General features: G+C 39.1%; 1 protein-coding gene across 2 annotated transcripts in view; it reads right to left on the bottom strand.

The window, feature by feature from the left end:
- The window catches only part of LOC105918113 (kappa-type opioid receptor), a 69,395-nt gene that overhangs the window by 15,445 nt on the left and 42,034 nt on the right, over positions 1-11,916 (bottom strand). Inside the window, exon 1 of one of the 2 annotated variants that reach the window (XM_012853125.3) lies at positions 75-228. The exons of the other annotated variant lie outside the window; for it this stretch is intronic. The gene's annotated coding sequence lies outside the window, so the exon portion shown is untranslated. Of the gene's footprint in view, positions 1-74; positions 229-11,916 lie in introns of those variants that run through there. 2 annotated transcript variants of the gene reach the window in all.

Here is an 11,916-nt window from a genome sequence, read left to right as displayed (position 1 = left end):
ATTAAGTCGATCGGAGAAAGGGAAAACGCATAGTCTATTAATCTAATGTGCTGTAATTCTCGCGGTTTACTCACCTTTATCACCCAGAATTAGCGAGTCGCTCTGCACTTTAGGGAAAAGAACGATGGGATCTGCTCCTTTGCGCGAAGGATCCAGCTTATCAAAGTTTGTGCGATGGCTTTGCGCGCTCGGAGTACAGAAGCGGCGGTGTCGGCGGCTATGCGGACAGTCGTGCAGACGCGCAGATGGAGGAGGGCGCGCGCGCGCAATCAGACCTGACCTGCCTGGCACGTTACACGTGCGCGCGCACCGCACACACGCATGGACACACACGTTTCGCACAAAATACGAGATGACAGTGCGATGACAATAACCTGGAGGCAGGCGCAGAGCTCTCCGCAATATTTGTCATAACTGAGGAAAAACCGTTCGGCATCATTGAGCAGGACGTCCCTGCTTTGTGTCCGTAGGAAACACAGAGCAGTAGATTTGCATAGAGAGATTCAATAAAAGCCCCGCTGATGATTTATGGAAAGTTCTCCAGACATACTCTCAGGAGCAACTTAGGGTCATGCAAGAGGCTCATGCCTTTATTGAAACAAAGGTCCAGGTGTGAAAAGAGCAAATGGCCAAAAAAAAAGTAATAAAATCCCCATATATATATATATATATATATATATATATATATATATATATATATATATATATATATATATATATATATATATATATATATATATATATATATACATATATATATATATCTATATATATATAGATATATATTATATATATATATCTATATATATATATATATATATGTAGATATCTATATTTCATTTAGTGTTTTTTCCCCCAGAACAACTACCTTTTTGAAAACACAATAAATTCATGTTTTTTTTATTTTATATTATATATTATATTTTACATTATATTATTTTAGATTATTATTAGTAGCTTTTTTACTGCACAACGTGATGCTGCCACCTCCTGCTTTACAGTTGGGACGGTTTTCTCAGGCTTACATGATTCTCTGTGTGATCTCCAACTCTAACAATGGTCATTATGGTCAAACAAGTGCATTTTAAATTCATCAGACCGCATATTGTGTCTCCAGAGATACAGTTCTTTGACCTATGAGTGCATTTGCCAACGGTAACCTGGCTTGTTATTTTGCCATGTTTCCTCTTTGAGTGATTTTTTTCTGTCCAGGGCTCGTGTGGATAATGAAACTCTCCTACCAGATTCAGCCAACATCTTCACGGCATAGTTGTGCTCCTGCTCTGGGGTTAATTTGCACACTTCACACCAAAACACACTCATCTCCGGGACCGAGAACCTATCACCTTATGATGGCTGGACTTTCCCATGGTGCTTACCTGCATGTAATTATTTGACTGTGGCTCCTTCAGGCCTTTAGAAAGTGTAACCCAAGGATGAACGACACTCCTGGAGGTCTGCAGTTCTCTTCCTCATGTCTTGGCTGATTTCTATTCACTTCCCCATTATGATAGTAGATCAATCCTGCAATCTACTCAAACGATGTGAGAGACGAAGCTAATAACCCATCACACACCTGAGTTTTCAACCACATTTTTTAAAGACCTATTAAACTTAATGTATGTAAACTTCTGAGTTTAAAGAATGTAATAAATCATTTTCTCCTTCATTATCCTGGAAATTAGCAAAAATAACTCACTTTGGTAATCCTAGCTCATCTAAAACTGGAAATGTTAATTTCAGAAACTGAAAAAAAAAAAAGTATATTTATTTTATAGAAAATATCTTGTCTCAGCTGCATGTGAGTCCACAACAAAGGCCCAGCTGCGCTTCCAAAGTCCCTGTCTTCATGTTTTCTGGAGTGGGTTTAAATCGTGAAATGCAGCGAGAGCTCAGAGAAGACACGAGACATGAATCTGAAAGCTTTCAGCTGCGGTGTTTGCGCGCTGATGAGGGTCATAACCACTTTCACTGGACACAACACTGCACTTTTCAGGGGATTTCTGCTTTACTGGACAGAGAAACGTTCAGGGACAAAGGGAAAAAAAAGATGATGAATGACTGAGTTCCTACACAGATATTAAACCACCCAACCAGCGAGGAAACTGACCCATAATTTCACAATGTGGGCTCATTTACAAGCAAAAAAACCCAAGTATTTCAGTACATCTAAAAGTGTGCAATTATAAATCCTTGGAAAATCCGGAGGGTTTCAATAAATCCCCTAAAGATTACCTTAAAGGAACCGACACGCATACACAAAGGTACCTGCAATATGTTGTTCCTGCTTTCTGTTAAAGCAGAAGCTTTTTGCTTTAAAATCTGGATTTTTTATTTGTCCTTTTCATAGTTTTACCTGTGAGCAGAAACCTACCAGTGACACCAGCTTTTCAAGCGTCACTTTCTCGTGTGTAGCAGAGCGAATGCTATTATAGTACAATTAATAACCTAGTAACAAAGTGATTCTGGGTCATGATGTTGATATGTGCAGGCCTCAACTAGGGACCACAGAGACATACTAAAGTGGTTTATTGACAAAAGTGAAAAAATGACTCTTTCTTCCGGGTCCACGGGAGGAGTTCAGCTCAGTACCGAAGAGGAGAGGTGAGTAATTATTAAGGGAAGCAATATAAGTTCATTTTTGATGATGAAAGCGAATCCAGACAGCGATCCAGAGGAGCGACCAGACGAACGGTGAGAAGATTTGTCGAAACGATCCTGAGATGAGTTCTCTATTGAACTCTGGGGACGAGGAAGCAGAGGACTGGAGTCCTGGAATGGACCGTAGACCTGATTCTAGTTTTCTGGGAGGACAACAAGAGATTAAGGAAGAGCATAGGGTAAGCGAACAAGTTACGAAGCGACCTGATTACCACTCAGTGAGTTGGAAAACATCTGGCATCTGCCACAGGGGATGTGCTCCTCTGTGAGCTCCTCCTGACTGGACCAGGATGAGCACCAGCTGTGAGGATGCACCTGCAAGACACATCCTGCAATGAAAAGGTACGAGGCACGGACAAACACAACCTGCATGTAGCCTGTGGGCATGACAGGCTGCTATTTAACTTAAAACAAAAAAGATTTACAGAATCAAAGGTGTATAGTCATATACAGTTATCAAAAACACCCAATGCTATTTTCTAAAATAATAAAGTTCCCACTAAATTTACTTTTGCTGAAATATTGCATGCGGAGCTTTCAGGCCGTCCAGCGTTTTAACAAGGGAAATGAGCAGCTTTACTGCCTGTGAAATGAAGCTGTTGCACATGGTGGTTTGTTTATGATTCAATGACACGATATCTTCTTCCGCGTGGCTGAAGGTTGCACAGCTTCTAGAAGCAATGAGGAGGCATACCAGAAGCCTTTTATTGTTGCATTTCTCATTGGAAATACACTCACTTATCAAAACAGTTGGGCATCACCGTGGTCTGATTTGCATGTTGTTGGTTACACATGATGACTAGTGATGGGTATGTAATGACTAGATTTGTGAGGACATGGCACATCTAGTATGGGACACTAAAGATCAAAGCTTTTTCAAAATGTGATTTCATTTCTTGTGTGGAAAGAATTTCTACAGACTAACCTGAAACTGTGTAAAATGACAGTGGAATCAAGGCAACCTGTAATAGAACATGTCTGGCAACATGAAGTAGGCTGAAAATATCTGAAAAAGCAAAACATTATAAAAATGTTAAGAGGGATAAGCAGCCACTGACATCTGTCAGTAATGAAAGGGTCACAAACCTTTTCTAAGGCTTTCTGACTGCAGTGAGCCACAGTTAGAATCATTGTCCGAACAGGACTTAGACTTAGACAACTTTATTTGTCATTTTGTATGCACAGAGTGCGTACAGAACGAAATTTCGTTGCATACAGCTTTGTAAATTGCAGTAAAAGTTAAATTACAGTTTTAGGTGCAGCAGAGGTTTAAAAGTAAACAATAGATTTAAAATACACTATAGAAACAATTGAAATGTAAACAATGCAGGAGAAGGTCACAGTATACAAACCATTGAATGTACAGAATTGGATTGTGCAAGGGCATTTGTGCAAGAATGCATTTAAGGACTAAGAGTTCGGTAGCATTTATAATGCTAGATGGAGATGCAATGATGCAAAATGTGCAAATATGCAAATGTTGTGCAGAGTTTATAGGTTGTAGTTCAGCAGTTCAACAGTCTGATGGCAACAGGGAAAAAGCGTTTGCAGAACCTGGTGGACCTGCAGCGGATGCTGCAGAACCTCTTCCCAGAGGGCAGCAGGGAGAACAGTCAATGGTGGGGGTGTGAGGGGTCTCTGATGATGTTACGGGCTCGGGACACACAGGGCTGAGATGAAATGTCTTTTATGGAGGGAAGAGGAGCCCCGATGATCCCTTCTGCAGTCCTCACCACTCTCCTCACGTTCTTCCAGTCGGAGGCACTGCAGCCTGGAATGGGCTTGTAGTGGTGCGTTTTAAGGGAGAAAATATGGCAAACCTTTCTAGGAAGGGCCGGCCAATCAAAATTACTATAGGAGCGAATTAACAACCCATACACAAGGGTAAAAAAAAGAGGCCTTACTTGCTTCAGTTCAAAACCTTTGCTGGCTAAAAATAACACAAAGACCTGTCACAGGTCTCACAAAAGACAGCTTGGTGATCCAAAGCCTGGGATGGTAGAGGGATGGTCTCCGGCTGCTTTGCTGCTTCAGAACTCGGACAACTTGGAACCATGATTTCCGTTCTGAATCTTGAAGAGGAACATCTGTCCATCAGTTTGGGACATTGAGCTCAAACACACTTTGGTTATACAGCAGAACATTGATACAAGGCCTACCAGCCAGTCTGCCTCTGAATGACTAAATCAAAGTCTGTACTTTAATCTGCCAGAGATGCTGATGGATGGCTTTAACCAGACGCATTTACGCTTGAAATACCATAAGGGCAGCTGCATCTTAAAAAGTCTGCAGCAAAGAGAGGACCAAGACGCAAAAAGCGACATGAAAGATTCAGTAACAGTTTCCCCAAATGCTTTGCGGCCATTATTGTTCACCTGGCTGCTTTGTTCACACTCCGACGTAACTGATGTATTAGGGAGAGAAGATGGGTTAACTTAGATATTTTTAACTTTCCTACCACAGAATACATTACGCCTCTAAACAAAAGACTTGTGCAGTGGCATCGATAGATGCTTTCCTCTTCTCGCATGCATGCGCATAACACTGGTGTAATTTCAACTTGTCGCCAGAGGGGGCAGACATCTGCTAAAAACCTGGAATTTATGTTATGCTCCTTTAATGTTGGTAGATAAGGCTAAAATGCCTCTAGTAACGCTGTGAGCTTCACCATCACCACCATTACAATGTTTTGTTTGTCAGAGGTTCCGCAGAGCAATCTTACAGTTGGCATCATGTCAATCCAACCACCTGATCCATTTGAAGTGAAGCAAGTTTGCATTTCCGTTAACCTTGAGGGAGCGCATAATAATTGACACCTTCATAAAAGGACAAAATACCCATAAAGACAAACTAAACTTGTTCTGGGGAAGTTTTGTTTATGATCACCTAAGGCACAGATTGAACTGTTTTGCCACAATGACAAGAAAACCAAGGGTAAAGAAGTCAGAGTGAGACTGAAATGTAAAGAAAACGCTGTGGTCAAATACTCATACACATCATACCGGTATTGGAATGGATGACGCTGAATAGCATTAAGCTTCTGGAATGGCCTGACCTAAATAATATGGAAAAAGCCTGGTCTAGATTAAAAGCTGCATCTGCTGGCAAAAGGCAAGCAGTTTGAATGAAGAGTAGTTAAATATCCAGCCCCAGTTATCCCCAAAAGCTCCTTTTTGATGAAAACAGTGTGTCAGAGATCTTACACGGATTTAACCAAAGGTTGCATACGCTTATATTTGAATCTGCGCGTATAACTTTGACCCTGTGTGGGTTAGAGAAAATTCACAATGCAGTCAAACTCGTTTGTCATTTGTTCTTTGAAAAATATAAGTAAGTCAGCAAAATTAATTTGTATAGCACATTTTTTGGTAGTTCTATGCAACCTGGAAACTAATGGTTCAGATAAATTATTCAAATCCCCAAATGAATGAGTTTCGAGCAGATGCGTGGATGTTAACTCTTCATCGGAGCTGGAGGCGTTTTAGATTTGTCAGTTTCATCTAATTTGAACCTTTTAGCTCTTTCCATCACTGGTCCTCATGTATAACTAAACTGCATTTGGATCAGAGCGTTCCCTCACTTAGTTCCTCTACAGTTTTTCTCAGCGAGTGTAATTTCCAAAGAGTCACTTTATTGACATCCTTAAATGAGTGTTTTTTGGCCTTTGATGAAGCAGTGATTCCCACAGAAATACCAGACAGCTACACGAGGAGTGTGCAAATGGGAAGCTTAATGCAACAGTTCCATTAGGCACACCCATACTCATCCTCCCTATTAAGGTTTTATATTGTATAAAGTTCCAGTACATAAACCGTGGCATTAGTTACAGCCCATATCTTTTCTGGACCATTCAATTATGTAGGAGCTGGCACTGGAACAGGTGAAACTCCTGCTCTTTAGCAGGCAACTTGTGGGCAGGCTCAACTGAAAGACCCCAAAAAGCCATGTTTGTTGTGAAACATTTTATGGGAATTTATGTGATACACCAACACAAGCCACAATTTTCCCCCTACCTGACAATTAAACACCCCTTTGTGTCAATCCATTACATGAAATAGTCAAAAATACATAGAAGTTTGTGTTTGGCAAGTGACAAAATGGCAATAAAGTTCAACAGCTATTCATATTTTTTTTATTCCAAGCATTGCACATCCTCACAGCCAATATTGCATCCTGATACAACACCTTCTCTGCCAGTAAAAGAACACAAACTCGTCCCAACTCCGCACTCGAACCCAACCTCTTTGTAGAAGCAGAGCAAAGAGAAAGTTGCTGTTACTGAGGACTCTTTAAAGCTCCTCCATCAATCCATCCTGCTGCTCCCAGCTGGGACCCACCTCAGGGTACCTGACCAAGTACAGAACATACCAAATCCTTTTTTCTGCCACTTCAATATGCAGCCTGAAAAGGCCAAACTGAGTGTCACGGCGGCTCACCGCGTCCCCTCTTATGGGTTAATGGAATGAGCTTGTTGTGGTGCGTTTTAACTCGAGTCTTTCACGTGTGTAAGTCTCTGACATCATCCGTGAGCGACAAACTCTTTAATTCTTGAGTTTTAGGAATAACTCACAATATTTCTCGAGTGTTCAGACCGGCCCCATTAGAAATAGGATCATTTCTTGATGGATTGTGTGCTGTTTTTCCTGAGATCTAAAGCTCTCAAAGCCTGCTGTATTAAGCTACTATTCTCCAAAGAAAAGCCTGCAGCGTGGCTGCCAGAAACTGCTTCTCTCTGTCTTACAGCTTTGGCACCACGGGCCTTTGGAAAAATAAATGCAGCGATAACCGGTGTGAAACCTTTGCGTTTGTCTCTATGGTTGTGCAACTTGACTGGGAAGAAAACGTGTTTCAATCTTTGTCTTCATACGATAATATCAGTTTCACCAAAAAGTCAATCTGAGAAATTCACCTTTTTTTTTTTTTAAGAAGAAAAGACACACTTTGTTTAAAATAAGGAATCAGCTCTAAATATGTCATGCTGTTGCTGGCATGCTGCTCCATAACACCAACTATGTAAATTCAAATAAAAAAAAAAAACTTTTCAATGCACTAAAAACTTAATCTGTAAGCCATGTTGAAAACTTTAACCCCGACTGAGTCCTTTCCTTCTTTTTCAGCAAAAATAAGAATGAAATATCAAGACTTTACAGGCTTTCCTTTAATACATTTATAAATCATGCTTAAATCCGGATGTATCACTGCCAGATCCCATGCAATATGTTAAAATTTTTTTTTTTCATTTTGACAACATTTTAAGCTAGAAAAATATAATTAGACAAAAATAAAAATTAAATAGGTCCACTGGACAGGCTCTTCTTTATTGAAAAGTTTTGTCTCTTCTCTAAGAGGTACCTTCGCATAATGGATCAACAACTTTAACTGTGTCAGTCAAAACTGGTTGCTCACATGCAAAAACACGTGAGCATGCAATCAGATCATTTAACTGATTAACACAACCTGTTCTTGAATAAGTGTAAGATAATGGGATTCACAACATATATTTGTGATAAGTTTGGTTTAGGTGAATATTGTTCATTAAGATCTACACAATTAATCGTTTGCTTCTTCTTTTCAGATAAACTGGCAAAATAAGAAAAATAAACGAGTCATTCAGTTGTTTTGCATTGCCAAAATGTGTATGTGGGTTGTTTACAAGGTCAGAATAATGATTTCATTCATTCGTTATCAGGCTGGATGGTTAAAAACGGCAGGCACACTGTTAACCATTTTAACATCGTTTTTAGAGCCCACTACGGTACTTTTGTTCTAGTTGAACAGAAGATTTTAATTTTCATTATTTATTTTATTTTACTACCATTGTTTGTGATGCATTGTTTTATTCCACTTTTTAACTGTGATTTTTATACCCTGTGTAGAACTGGTCGACTATTGTTTTCAAATAATGTTTGACATGGCTTGACCACTTAGTGAAGTTGCAACGTCCTCAAGTGACGACCTGGTGGACTAAAAGTCCTGCAACGTGAATACCACTAAGTAAAACTGAAAATAATGAAGTTAAGATTTTGTGCTGGATAAAAATATGTCTGCATAGTCTCTATAACTACAACCTACAACTGTAGGTCCACATCCTTTTGGCTCTTTAATCTTGGTAGTCCATCACTCAAATCAAGAATCTTTATTGTGTTACCATGTGTTACCATGGTGAAATTTGCTTTGAGACCGACACCGGCTTAGGATGTACACAAATAACATTATACACAGACTTAGTATTTACAATGGTTTTTTTTTTTTTACATTAAAGCATGCAAAAACAAGAAACAGTCTTAAGGCCTTGTTGAGATTTGGATCCGAGTCTGAGAAGTCTGATATCAGTCCATTTTAAAACAAGTTATAGAGATGCTATGTGGATTAATCCGTTATATAGTGACTGATATAAAGAAGCCACTGTGATTGCAAGTTAACACAACATTAGGTATCGGTTGTCCAAATGTTACTGATCTCTAAACCTGAAAATAATTTTAGAATTTTCATTAAAATAATGGTTTATTTTCTCTTCTGCTATGCATTGTGAACTGCTTATTGGACACCAAGCAACTGTTGTTCCTTGTTAGCTTGCTGAGGGAGTTTGACTTTATTCCCAATGCTTCAAAACAAAGCTTGGTTATTCAACATACATTTTCACGCTAAACTGTGATATCGCCGTATTGTTTTAATGGTCGTTGGTGTTTCAGTTTTATTCTTATTTATTCCCATTAATTCCCTATTCTTTTAAATTTTACTTAGTTGTTTAGTCGAACGTTACAAGCCTCGTTAAAGAGTTTCTTGAATTAAGAATTTTAACTGGATTTGAAGTATTTTGTGAATAAATTCTTGTCTTTAGGAGAGAACTTGTGTTCATTCTGTATTTGTGTGCAACACCTGCTGTTTGAGAACGGCGGCTGATAATCAGGTGGTCATCTTGATTAAAATGAGCAACTTTATTAATAACTGACATGGCAATTACTCCTGGTAATAGTTACTCACAGAATAACCAAACCGCTTTGCCTAATCTTGTTTTTTTGTGTGTAGGCAATAGTTTGAGACTTGATTCAACCTCACAGTTTTGCTGTCTGCCAATAATCAGATGCCTTTAAACCTTTCAGTTTGTTTTGTGTTGGCCATAGATTTGACGTTGGTTTAACTTTGTAACTAATCTCACGATCTGATTCAAATTTACTGCACATCTGTATCCAGATGCTGATACTTATTCTAGTGTGTTCTTATGTGCAAGACTAAAGCTCGCAACCTGACTGAACTATACAGTAATAAAAGCATCTAACCTAATATTCCACTGCATATATGTCCATTCAGATACGTTATTTTATGGGTTACTCGTACCACCCTCCTTTCTGACCAGGAGACTAACCCACAGGGCTCTAGTGGCCCTTACAGACCTGACCCACCATCAAATGCACGAGTTCACATGTTGAAAAGCTCTCAATTACGCCACGAGCAATCTCCTTTGCCTCTTCAAAGGTTAGTTTGAATGCATCCACCATTTCATGGACGTCACCAGCGGGACCTCTCAGATAGGCCAGGCCCACCTTTTCATTATGGTCTTCGCACTCACCCACTTGAGTCCCTCCCATCCGGTTGCCAGGATTCAAATACTGATGATTATCTGCGACAGGTCGAACGCTGAGGTGTCTCCTTGACCCATCCTTTTCATCTTCTCGTGGAAAAACTGAAGCTAATGTGGCAAACAACAATTAGGGGGGGCTCATGTGCTCATAGACACTCTTCCCACAGACATTTGGGACATTTATTCAGCTCTCTGCCGAGCTTTAAGAGGAGATTACTCTGTATCGGCCTTCCGCTGCTTTTGATGCTTTGGCAATCCTACAAAAAGGAACATGAATCACCCGGAGAGTATTACCACCGCTTGAGGAAAGCTTGTTTTTCCAGGACGTAAGAGTGTTGAAGAGGACCACGCTTTCAAGTATATATCCTTCACAACCTCCATGAGAGTGTGTGGTATGATGTGACCGTGTATCGCAGGACAAAAGAAAATCTTAATATGCAGAAAGCTCATAAATATGCTCAGCTTGGGTTGGAGACACGTGTCGGTCCAGAGGAGCAGGAATGGTCACAGTCTTGCACATTCAAAACAGAGAACAGACCTAAGAAAAGGCACAAATCTTGGTCGCACAACAACACAAAAACAAATGGGACCATTTTCACTGATGTTTGCTTGTTATTCTGTTGAGGACTTGTGGGACCGACTGAATTGCTACACGCTCAGAGGAAGGAAAACATCTGTTTGAGTCATATTTATTTAGTCAAATGCAGTTTTAAGCATGCTAATAATGTTAAATTAACAATATCCAGAAATTGGTGGATGTTAGGATTTTACCTAGGGCTGGGCGATACATAAAATCTTTTATTTTATGATACCAAATCCAATTAACTGATTTTTTTAGGCTCTTTTCATTTCACAAAAAGAAATTAAACTAATTATTTTAAAATCTTACTTTCATTACTAGCATTTTGTCCGGGAGTTGACCAGGAATAAAAGTGCAACTAAATACAAGCTGCCAAACAAGATGGCGGCCCTGCCACTGGCAGCAAACAATGTTTGGTGTTAGTGGTATTACTCAATGAGCTAAGAACAAGCTTAATTTCACTTGTGTAACTTCAAGCACACTTTATAAAAGAGAATAAATAAATTGAAATGCCTCATCTAATTGTAAAACAAAGTTTCCTCTTTACAATATTTTAACAATATATTTTCCTGAACATATTTTCAGCATTGCTTGCTATTGTCTTCATGGAAGCCCAGTGAGTGCATTTGCAAGATAAAATACCAATTTTCCAAAAATTAAATCTTGATAATTTGTAAATTCGAATTGTGTAATTAAATAGATTTATTGCCCGGCACCTTTTTGTAACATTAAAACTAGTTGCTTCATTCACATGATGCATCTATGGAATGTGACTATTCTTGCTCGTACTTTGCGTTTTTACCTTTGTTCCTTCATTTTATATATATATATATATACACATACATGAAAGGTTCCTTGTTTGTGCACACAATCTTATTCAGTGAAGCTGATTCTGATTTATTGGTTGTAATTCAGTTAAAAAAAAGTACCAATAACATTAGAATAAAATATTATCTATCTATCGATGTTTGCCAAAGTTAGTGAACAACACTTATTTTTTATGCTAAACTTCTTAAAGACACATTTATTAATTTGTACCATGTATACTCCATCAACATTGTACGGTAAACACTTTTTCTAAGAAAGCTGTATA

The sequence above is a fragment of the Fundulus heteroclitus genome, chromosome 21 (genome assembly GCF_011125445.2).
Source record: "Fundulus heteroclitus isolate FHET01 chromosome 21, MU-UCD_Fhet_4.1, whole genome shotgun sequence".
NCBI lineage: Eukaryota > Metazoa > Chordata > Actinopteri > Cyprinodontiformes > Fundulidae > Fundulus > Fundulus heteroclitus.
This window is presented reverse-complemented; position numbering and strand designations above follow the sequence as displayed.